Below are 12,606 nucleotides of genomic sequence, written 5' to 3'. Positions count from 1 at the left end.
TGATTTTTTTAATAAATCTTTTTTATTTTTCAACATAGTCTCCTTTTAGGCTTATACATTTCATCCAACTCTGCTCTAGTTTGTTAATCCCTTCCAAATAATAGGATTTGTCCAAGTCTGTAAAATAAGCATTCGTTTCTGCAATCTCCTCCTCGGTTGAATAAAATCTTTTCCCCGCCAGCCATTTTTTCATATTAGGGAACAAATAGTAGTCCGACGGAGCCAAGTCTGGAGAATAGGGGGGATGTGAAACGAGTTGGAACCCTATCTCCATCAGTTTTGCGGCCATAACTGCTGAGGCGTGAGCTGGCGCAGTGCCGTGGTGGAAGAGGACTTTTTTGTGGGCCAATCGTGGACGTTTCTCTAGCAACTCGGGTTTCAAACGATCCAATAACGATGAATAATATTCGCCTGTAATGGTTTTACCCTTTTCCAGATAGTCGATGAAGATTATTTCTTGCGAATCCCAAAAGACAGTCGCCATAACCTTCCCGGCCGAAGGAATTGTCGTCACCTTTTTCGGAGCAGATTGCCCATTGTTTAGACTGTTCTTTGGTCTCAGGAGTGTAGTGATGTATCCATGTTTCATCTACAGTGATGAAACGACGCTTAAAGTCTTGTGGATTTTGCTGGAACAGCTGCATATCATTCTTGCAACACTTCACACGATCTCATTTTTGGTCAATCGTGAGCAATCGCGGCACCCATCTAGCGGATAGCTTTTTCATGTCCAAATGTTGGTGCAAAATATTATGTACCCGTTTTCTTGGGATGCCTACAGTACTAGCAATCTCACGCACATTCACTCTTCTGTCAGCCATCACCATGTCATGGATTTTATCAATGATTTCTGAAGTGGTAACCTCAACAGGGCGACCAGAACGTTCAGCGGCTTTTGTGCTCATATAGCTACTCTGAAAATTTTGAAACCACTTATAAACCATTCTAATTGAAGGTGCACAATCACCATAATGTTTATCAAGCTTCTGTTTAATCTCCTGAGGCGTTTTGCCTTTGAAAAAGTAATGTTTAATCAATACACGAAATTCTTTTTCGTCCATTTTTTTACAACCACTCGATTTCTTTGATTGAAACGAATGTAAAACGCAAAGTAATGGGCCGATCTGGCTGAAACTTGGTGTGTGCTCTTCCAAGATATGCCACTAACTGAAAATAACCTTGATACGCACTATTAGCGCCATCTCTCTGACTTTGCACGGACTTTTCAAACAACCCTCGTATAATTTCACGCATATATCCATCCAAACATACATTCAAATTTCATGAAAGAAGAATTATTTTTATAATTAGAAATGATGATCTGATTGGTTGAAGAATTCTTATGTAGGTTACTGCTATGTGATCATATAAGTTAGGTGTTACTGATTGTATCATATGTGTGTGTGCACGGGCGCGTGTGTGTATATTTAAGTTCATATTTTATCACATGTGTAAACGTAAGTTACAGTGAAATGACACTTATGCAGACACACGGTATACTTAGCGGACTATACTAAAAATGAATTTAAGGGTCGATACCCCAAGCCACCCCGGGGATGAAAGAACAACGTTGGCCACCATTTCCACCTATTTCGTTGGAACAAACCATTCAAAATCATTACTTACGCATATGCGCGAAGCCGATGGTCGCTTTGAAGATTTTCAGTGGTGTGTGATATATGATTTTTGATACGTTTATTTTTTAAGACAGCATTTCGGAAAATATATTCGTCTTTCATTCGAAAAGTTCTTTTCTTTTCTTCCACAGAATCTGCACTCACTTTCTTTATACCCTTTCGCCCGTTCTCTGCCTAAGTTCCCACATCTTATTCTCGCCTATTGTTCTTTTATCCATCCCGGAATCTTCCTGTCCCTCCAATAAGCCTCTCCCCCGACCGTCTCTTTCAGTCTTTTATAAAGTTCGCTATATGTTGACCCGTCAATTTGGCCTACAGGCTTTGTAGTTCTTGTTCTGCTTTTCTTTATATCCCTCTCTCTATTTTGCCCTTTATTTTTTCTACTTCTTTTTTGTCCCATATCAATTTTAGAATTTCCCCACCCCATACCCCTTCCAATAGCATTTGTACCTTCTTTTCCCATTTCGTCGGATTCTTATTTAGTATGCTCCTCACTTTCTCCTTCAAGCTAATTTTTGGCCATCTCCCTTCTTTTAATTTTTCTATCTCAACCAAATACTCCATTGCCCTCCTAGCTGTCTGCAACTCCATCGACGCCCTACCTGCTTCCATGGCAACTATATAATTTGGCGTGTTACTATTTAATCTCATAGCTATTTTTATAATTTTCCTTTGTACCTTCTCAAGATTTTCCCATTTCTGCCACCCCCAAATCTCTAGACCATATAAACATCCCGCTTTTATTATACTATCCAGAAGATATAGCCTTTTCCTTAAATTCTCTATTTTTGCCCTTTTTAAAATACTCCACACCGCATTTTTTGCCCTACTTGCTTTGTCTGCTATTTTGTTTATATGTGTCGTATTCACATTTTTTTGAGTAAACTAGTACCCCAAGTATTTAAATTCCCTAACTACCTCCACTTTTCTGCCTTTGTATGAGAAGACCTTCTCTCTTTACTTATTTTTCCTTCACAACAAATTATTATCTTAATTTTCTCTGTATTAACTTCTATTCCTATCCCATCACTGTAAATCTCTGTTTCTTTCAACATTTCCCTCATTCCTTCCTCATTATCCGCCACAATTACAATATCATCCGCGAACTTTAAACAATAGAATTTTTTCCCTCCCACTACCGTTCCTCCTATTTCTTTCTTTTCCCAAGTATCTACCCTATCGTCCATGAACAAACAGAATAGGTTAGGGCTCAATGGGCACCCCTGCTTTACCCCCTGGTGCGTCAAATTATCATAATACGAGTGAGAGAGTAGGTTGTGAAGGAGTGATAAAGAAGTGAAAGATAAGCGCGAGTAAGAAGAAAATGAGTGAAAGTACGAAGATCAATAAAAGTGTGGTTATGGCGACTCTCACTCGTCAAAACTCTCTGATAACCCCTCACTAGATATTACCTCATTCGTTGTTGATTTGTAAATTGTTTTTATCATCTGCAGCATTTTCCCTCTTATCCCCTTCTTTTGTCATTTTTTCAACATTTTATCCCTGTTTATTCTGTTAAACGCATTTTTGAAATCAATGAATCCTAAATACAATTTGCCTCCTTTCCTTTTTAGTTTATTGCCTATAATCGAGTTCAATACAAAAATGTGCTCTCTCGTCCCTCTTTTCCCTCTCAATCCTGCTTGACTATCCCTATATACCTTATTACTCTCTACCCATTCACTGATTCTTCCGGCCATTATTTTCGCCATTAATTTATAGCTCATGTCTAGCAGCGATAATTTCTAGCCTCCTCATCCTCACCACTTTTCAATATTGGGTAAATTCGTGATATTTCCCATCCCCCTAAAATCTTGCTCCTGTCCCATAATTCACTAAACATTTATATTATTGTTTTTATCCAAATATCCGGTGGTCCTCTTATGAATTCAATGGAGAGTCCGTCTGACCCGCTGCTTTACCGTTTTTCATTTGTTTCAAGGCATCTCTAAATTCTTTCTCACTTATCCTCCTATTTAACATGTCTTCAACCTCCCCCTCTTTTGTCCCCTCGTTCGCTTTTTTCATCTGGTTCGCGTTTCCCCTCTCATTCTCGTCCCCCCCCCCCCCCCATTCATGCTTTCCTCCTTGTTCGGGTTACTTCTCCCTTCCTCTCTTGCTCCTAGTAAATTCTTAAAGTGTTCGGTCCACTCCTCTCTTTTAATTGTTTCTCCCTTTCTGCTTCTCTTCGGTTTTTCTTTATTTACTATCCTCCAGAATTCCCCCATGTCCCTGCTCGTTGCCATTACTTCGATTTTTTTTTCGTTTGCCTTTCTTACTTTTCTCGCTATCATATCTTTTAATTTGTTTTTCTCTCTTTTCCAATACTCTCTATTCTTTACCGTTCTGTCTACTCTCCATATATTCAACTCTTCCCATACTCTCTTTTTTTGCATCCTTATCTCTCTATCTCTGTTTCTATTCGACCCCCCCCCCCCCCATCCGTTACATTTCATTTTCAATTCTTCAGCTGTTACTTTTATTTTCATTACCAAATTATTCCACTTCTCCTGCAGTGATATGCCCCTTAGTTCTATCCTCCACTTTTTCCCTATCAAAACCTCGTATTCTTCTGCCTTTCTTTTTTCCATATAAGTCCTTTTCTAGCCTCTCCTTCCCTTTCCTCCTACCTTTTTTCATTTTTACCCAACTCGAAAATTACTGGTAAGTAGTCAGATTCTATCCGTGTTACTATTTCTATCCCCGTCACTATCTTTGTCAGCCCAATTCCTCCGTCTATTACCAAATCGAGGACCGATGAGTCCCTATCCCCATTAAAAGTAATTCTTCTTCTTTCTTCTCCGTTGATTCATCCGTTTTTTATTTCGGCGTTACAGTACTTCAGGCTTTCTATCAGTTTTATTCCCTCCCGCGTCGTTTTTTTATTCTGTGAATTTCTCTTTCTACCCTTGCTTATCTGTTCGCTTCCCACCCTTACATTGAAATCCCCTGCTATAATAAATTTCTTCCCTTCAACTAAACTCATCTCTATCACCCCTTTCAATTTGCTGACCATTCTGCTCGTTTTTGCGTTGTTATAAATCGTTATAACATCAATTTTTTCTTTCTCCATCCAAATATTCCTTATTACTATTCTATATTCCCATTCTTCTATCCCCCGTTTATACCTATCTCTCTCTTAATCACTATCTTACCTCCCCCCCCACTTGCTCGCCCTCACGTTTTCACTTTATTCGCCGCCTTCATTCCCCGCCTTTATTTTTTGTTCAATTTTATAATTAAATTTAGTTCTTTACTTTTTTCTACCTACGTCTCCTGTAATAAAATAATGTCAAACTTGTTTAAAAAATCTTTACATTTTAATATATTTTTACTCCACTCTACAGTCCATGATACGCATTTATAACCTACCCCTCGTTGTTCGCAAATCTCTCCGCTCGTCGTTGCTTCTCTCATTGTCCCCTCCGTCGTTTTGTCATCTTCCTAGATCTCCAAGCTGCCGTTTTCCTCTTCCTCGATTGCTGCTTCTGAAACCTCATACTCATTCTGAAACCTGTCGTAGAACTGTTCCGTGTTTGTCCGCCGTGGTATCCCTTTCCGTACCCAGTGTTTCTCTTCTTATCTTCTGCCCTGAAAAAACATTCTATCTTTTGCCTCTACGAGACCCTCTCTTCTTTCATCCCATAAGCTCATTCTTCCATTGATTCTTATTTTTAGGTAGCCCACCTGCACTTGTTTTTTTTTCCTTTTTTGATCTGCTACCATCTCAATCCATTTTTGCACTTCCAATTCTCTGCATGTTCTATTTTCCTCTACACTTATTCCTATTTTTTTTTAATTTCCGCCTCCTCTATAAACGCCATTTTTTCTCCAAAGTTTTCAAAGGTTAAAAGTAGTCCTCCTCTCAACGGCCGGATCCTTCTTATTTCAAACTGCCTTCTTGTAGTTCCCATTATTATTCCTTCTGCTCCTTTCTTCCATCTTCTTCCCGATGTCCTCACTCCTCTAATAAACACATTATTCTTCCTATCTCTCCTCTCTTTCCTCTCAAACTCGTATTCCGATTTTTTCATCACATCCGGCTTATTCACTTCCAGCTCTCTCTCTCCATCCACACCGTTCTTGTCCGCATTTACTTGTTGCTCTTCGTCTGCTCGTTGTGTCGTATCCTCTTCTTGCCTTTCGCTGCTCTTGTTTTTTTGCGCTCTCATTCGCCTGCTTTCCTTCCTCCCTCCTACACTTGCTACATCTAATCATTTTTCCGATTTCTTCCTTCAACCTCTCTTTTTGTTTTCTCTCCTTTTCTCCCATTTGGTTTATCAATTCTGACATTTTTCTATCCAACTTCTCCACTGCCAGTCTTATCGTTTCTTTCGCCATTTCTACTGCTTGTGCATCAATTCTTCTTTGCTCTTCCATCTCCCCCATTCTATCCTGTAGTTTCTTCAATTTTTCTCCTACTCTGCTTCTCTCATCCTCGCTTGTGTCCGAGCTCTTGTCTGTGTTTACATCCATCCCTTGGTCTTCTATTCTCTTTACTTCATTTTCTTCCTTATCGGCCTCACCTTCTTTACCATTCAGCTCCTGTGCGTCTTTTATCTTCTTCTCCTTCCGTATTTCCTCATTTTTGTCTTTCGAATTCTCTCCTCACCTTCCCTCACCATCCTTCTCCTTCCCCACCTCATCTTGTTCGTTTTCCTCAGCTACCTCGTCATCGTCGACCTCTATTTCCCCTGCCTGCTCAATTATTTTACTGTGATTTTTCCCCACGCTACCGTATGACCTTTCATCTGGTTTCCTCGGTGGTGTATGCACTAATTTGACTCCTTTTGCAAAACCTAATTCCTTACTATCTTTCTCTCTTTGCATGAACTTTCTTATATCCTTTTCCCCAATGCTTTCCTTCTTCTCGTTTACTACGTTCTTTGGTCTACCCTGGTCCCGTTTTGTCCACTCTTGCTTTCCATTACTCGTCTCCTTCCTGCTCGCTGTCGCCATAACCACACTTTTCTTGATCTTCGTACTTTCACTCATTTTCTTCTTACTCGCGCTTATCTTTCACTTCTTTATCACTCCTTCGCAACCTACCCTCTCACTCGTCCTGCCAGTTCATTTTTATTGTTTATTCTCTCCTTTATCTCAATATCACCACATGAATTGCTATCTTACACCACACTCGTCTTTCCCGTCCGAGCTTTCGACCGGAAATCCGAAATTTGAAGTATATTTCATTCAATTCTTTCATAAGAAATGACTAATTAGTTGAAAATGTTTTAAGTTTAAATTACTATTTGTAGATTTTGTTACCGTCAATATATTAAAATACATAAGATCATCAGAGTCACGAGTTGCATTACCTATATTTGAATTTTTTTAGATATATTTATACAAAAGATAAAACAGAAATAAAAAAAATTTTTTTTGTACATGACCAACAAAATATTTATGTCTTTAATCTATCGTCAATTTTCATTTATTAGATCTGATTTTTCGGAATGCTAAAAAATCGCTAAATATACGAGGGGGGGGGGGACAATAAATCTTTACAAAAAGAAGGAAAACAAAGTTTTGCGTATGTAATTTTTTTTTATTTTTCAACATAATCTCCTTGAGGATCGATACATTTTATTAAACGGCCTTCCAGTTTTTTGAAGCCCTCAGAAAAATATGATTTCTGAAAACCCTCAAAATAGGCATTTGTTTCAGCGATGACTTCTTCATTCGACGTGAATCGTTGCCCGGCAAGCCATTTTTTGAGGTTAGGAAATAAGAAAAAGTCACTGGGAGTCAAATTATATATACCATTCAAATATGGCGCCATATTCCAATATATACCATTCAAAAAAAGAAATTAAGCAAACAAAATAAAATGTTTAATTTTTTTATTTTTGAAAATACATAAAATTTTTAAATGCAAATTAATAAAACACATTGACATTATCAATATTTATGCAATAAAATAACAAAGAAAAATGATACCAGAATGTGTAATTTATATAGAAAAATATAAATAGTACATTACGATACATGTTCGGGAAAGTAGATTATTGTCTCGTGTAGCGTTTACGCCTGAGCGATGTAATTGTATCGTAATGTACTATTCCCGCACTTGTATCGTAATGTACTATTCCCGCAGTTGTACCGTAAGGTACTCTTTCCACACGACACGCAAGAAGTTCAATTTTTAACACGCCATCCAAAAAGTACAACTTTTCAACACGCTCGGCGAAAAATATGCACCAAATTCGCGCTTTCCACATTTCTAAGTTTTTTTTCTTTTACCAATAAAATTTAGAACATCTTTATTTCTGACTTCTTTAATTTAATTAAATAACTGTTATTTGTTGATTAATTGAACTTTTCATAAATTATATGAAGAAATAGTGTACTTTGTAACTTGTATTTAAAGTAAGTGGAAGATACTGTTACAGCTAAAAAACATCTAATTTTCTACTAAATAAATATATTGCTAAACCGGTAAATAGAACAAAGATCTAAATTTATAACAGATTTCAATAATTTCTGAGGATACTTCTTATAAAACTTCAGAATCAAAATGTTTTCTGCAAGCTGTATCGTTGATTGTTTTACAAGGGTTATAGGGGTAATTACCATAACATACAAATTACTTGTAAAGTTCATATGGAATTGAATCACGTCTTTTGCAACATACCCGTGAATATTTTATGTGATCATAGTGTCTTGAATGGGTCATTAGATCTACAAGATGCCAGCGTCTTGTACTGTAAATAATTGCTATCAGACTGAGAAAGACAGCAAATATGATTCCAACAATTTGACCACCTAGATAGTAATGAAAAAATTATCAAATTTAGTAAAAATTATCGGCACAGATATTCAATCCTCAATTAATTAAAATGAAAACTGTAATATACTTTTTTAAAACATAAAAATGAATATACACGTTTAAAAATTGGGATTATTTTTTACAAGCATTTGCCTACATATGTAGTTCTTACCACTCAGAGAACCAGGTTCACTGGACTGTGGTTGTGTCTTGTTCATATTATTATTTTGTCTTTGACATATTTTTTATGTAGGCCATTCAAATTCTATGTTACATGGCTCTTTCTGTAGAAAAGTCAATTATATGAATAATTAATTTTTACGAGCATTCATGAAAAAACATAACGATGTAAAAACGTACTCTGGTGATTACTGGTTTCGCTAACGGTATATGGCGAATATGGTGGATAATCAATTAATTCGAACGTTAAATCGTTAATTTTTGCCATCGAAACTGCACACGTGTGAACTCGAGCATTGTCTTGAAGAAAGAGGCATTTTTTTTGTTCAAGTGAGATGTTTTTCTCTGATTTTTTCTTTCAGCTAACCTAATAATGACGCATAATATTGTCCAGTGACCGTCTGGTCCTTTTCCAAGTAGTCGATGTAGATTATTCCATACGCATCCCAGAAAACCGTGGCCATAACCTTGCCAGCTGACTTTACTGTCTTTGCCTTCTTTGGGGCTGGTTCTCCTGCGGTAATCCATTGTTTGGACTGTTCTTTGGTTTTAGCAGTGTAGTGGTGTACCCATGTTTCGTCTACAGTTACAAGTCGACGCCAAAAGTCTTCCGGATTATGGCGTATGCATGCCAAGAGCCTCAGAGATGACCACGCGGGTTCGTTTGTTTTCAACAGTGAGCAAACGCGGTACCCATCTTGCTGATATTTTTTTCATCCCCAATTTTTCATGCAAAATTGATTGTACCCTTTGATACCCCTGTGGCCTCAACTAATTGTCGCAATTTTAATCTTCTATTACTCAACACCATATCGTGGATTTTGTTGACCATTTCTGGCGTACTCACTTTTACGGGGCGTCCTGAACGAGGTTCATCTTTTGTTGTTGTATGGCCGCGTTGAAATTCATTTACCCAGTTACAAACAGTATTAAACACAGGGGCAGACTTGCCATAAACGGCGTTCAACTCAACTGTGATTTCTTTTGGTGTAAGGCCTTTTAAATGAAAATGTTTTATCATCGCTCGAAACTCTGTTTTTTCCATTTTTCAAATAAACCAATAACTTTTTGTTCAACCAACGCTCACAAAATACGACTTAATGAATCGAGCTGAAATTTTGTACGATATCTAGTTAGTAGTATTGCTTGCCAAAAACATCATAATTCAAGCATAACGAGCGCCATCTCTTGGATTTTGTAAAGACTTATTGACCCCCCCTCGTAGCAACTTGAAAGATGAAACATATGAAATGTTATATTTCATAAAATTCCTTATTTATTTTCTATTTTCGATTGTGAAACGTGAATGCGTCATTCGAATTGATTCGTTGGGAAAAATCTAGTTAAATGATATTTGATGATAAAACTACTTATATTTTTTTAAGAGAAATGGTGAATTCTCGCTGTTTCAGTTTTATCGTCCACTGGCTGTTAATCGTTTTGTGTAGATAATGTAGTTAATTTGGAAAATTCTTCATTTGAAAAAGTTATGCATAATAAATAAGATGAAAAGTCGTTTTTGTTCCGTATTGACTACCAATCGAGTACAGCTTCAACTAAATCATACAAAGTAATTTAAACATAGAATATTTATCGTTAGATTTGATTGAAGAATACTCTGACTTATGCCTGTGAAATAAAACATCTATTACTGCAAGTATAATGATACTGAACTAATATAATCTTTGTTGAAAGTTTTTCGAAGCTTCAAAAAATTACAAATAGTACCAAATACAGTACCAACTTTTTATAGAAAAAAAGATAGGTATATTGCTGTAGCCTTGATGAGTTGATGAACAAATTATCATTAAATCAGTGACAAACCTGTATAAATCTGAACATTATTAGCATATTGTTTGGAAGATAATCCTGTTTTAAAAAATTTCGCTGTTACTTATGTTTATTTGTCAGATGAAATCGAGATAAGCGTTGCTCAAATTATAATTGGTGGAAAACAATATCTCTTGAAGCAGATAAAAATAATGTTAATGATAAATCTCTTATCGAGTTTAAAAAATACACTTGTGTCATTTTTTTACATCAAAATATGTAAAGTGGTATTTCTATCCGACCAATTATTTTATGCTTATGAATTATTGTAAGGAATTCGGAGGTGTCGAATCATTAATCTTCAGTTAATGATAATATAGTGCACGCTAAGAACTGTTAATTACGAAAACAATTATTGTGTGATTAGTATTCAGCGGAGTGCCACTCTTAATTGTAAGTTGTAAATTTATTTAAGTCACAATTTCTTATGGATCCTATTTTATACTCGAAACATTGTTGATTCTTCGGTTCGATCAACAACTTTATTTATTCAAGTGAATTAGGTCTAGCTCAGCTACCTTGAATAAGGCCGTAATGATTCACGATAGTAAATACGTAGTCGGATTAGATAACATTATTTGTTTTGGAAAGCTTAGTCCTCTTATTTTTACTTTCAAAAATATAATTATTAGAAGGTCACGGCAAACGCATGTAAGGAATCATGAAGGATGGATCATTAGGCAAATAATTTGTCTTACAAATAATAAATATTTGATAAATAGTGAGCCGTTTATTTGATAAAGGAGCGATGTGTATTTGTTAAAAGTAAAAATTACAGTTAAAATTTTGTAATGTGTATGTGTTTGTCTGAGTATGTCTGCTCGAACCTTCTATCTAATAACAAAGGAAAAGTCGAAGAGAAAAATGTGTAAATAACAAAAATGCAAAATTAAATATTTTCTAATGAGAATAGTGATCGTTCCTTTTCAGAATCGCGTTTATAATTACATTAATTGTATTGTTGTAATAAATAATTGCACTAATCAACTAAAAATTATAATATTCACCGGTACGCTGTGCATTCACGCAGAATGGCTAAGTGAATGATTCAATGCCAATGCTGGTTAAATAATACGTCGTGCAGTACTCACATTGTATGATTAAGTTGATAGTTGCACTTCACTGTAAATATATTTGAGACTAATGAGAAGGCAACAATTATTAATTTTTCAAATAAAATAAACAAAATCACAGCGGGCACAAGTGCGCTATGGCACTTTTACACCGAAGAAAATTATTAATAATCACGAAAAATGGAAGTATAAAGTAATACAAAAATAGTTGGAATTGAACATTGTACTGCGTAAAAGCGAACGGCAAACTCCCGCTTTTCCTCACTCCTCATTTCCCACCTAGTCGCAAGAACCAATCAGTAGACATGGAACTTTGAACTGGCATGATTTTGGCAATTGTATTGTGCTCATTTTGATGATGCTATCGGTTTATCCTAATCCACTGCTAAGCTCAGGTAAGTTAGGTGTTCGCACTGTTCTTTTCTATTCATTGAACTATCTCTATTTGATACTCTTATAGCCAGAGCAACGAGTGGTCGTGGCTAGCTTAATAGTACACTCATATGAATATTCGCATTCGACTCGCAAGATATTGTGATGTTCGTATCACTTATAAATAAAAATAATTCGAACTCTCGTAATTTAGCTAATGAGTAAGAATTTGTTTCCGATGATTTTACTCTAATTTCAAGAAAATAACTAAGTGAAACAAATACAATAATTAAGTAAATCAAATAGATATAAGTAATTATAAAATATCGAGGAAAGTCAGACAATGCCCTAGTTTCTTATGGTGCGAGTTGTCCCATAAGCAGAGCTAAAGTCTTTCTTGGATAGGATATAATTCGGCCCAAGTTTCTTATAGCGCGAGATGTTCTATAAGTCGAGCTCAAATTATAAGGAAAGGTTAGTCTTGCTTAGTAAATCACAATGAGAGAAAGAACTTAGGTGTTGATCCAAGTTTATTCAAACTCATGCGCTCACTTTGCAAGGCTAGAAGTGAATGAATCTAGCCTGTGCAAAGGTGGGCCTATTTATACACAGATTTTCCCGCTTATTATTGCAGGAGAGATTTCATCGAAAATTCGAGAAACATTCCCGAATTTTGAGAAATGATTTTTCTTCATTTACAAGTAAATAACCATTAATATTAAGTTTTTTACACATGTAAATTTTA

General features: G+C 36.1%; 1 protein-coding gene across 1 annotated transcript in view; it reads left to right on the top strand.

Moving 5' to 3' along the window:
- Positions 1 to 12,606, top strand: part of LOC131675575 (rab GDP dissociation inhibitor beta) — a 259,622-nt gene that overhangs the window by 68,025 nt on the left and 178,991 nt on the right. The gene's annotated exons all lie outside the window — the stretch shown is intronic.

The sequence above is a fragment of the Phymastichus coffea genome, unplaced genomic scaffold (genome assembly GCF_024137745.1).
Source record: "Phymastichus coffea isolate CEN01 unplaced genomic scaffold, Cenicafe_Pcof_1.1 PCOF00026, whole genome shotgun sequence".
Classification (NCBI taxonomy): Eukaryota; Metazoa; Arthropoda; class Insecta; order Hymenoptera; family Eulophidae; genus Phymastichus; species Phymastichus coffea.
The sequence above is the reverse complement of the archived record's forward strand: the minus strand, read 5'-3'. Positions and strand labels throughout refer to the sequence as shown.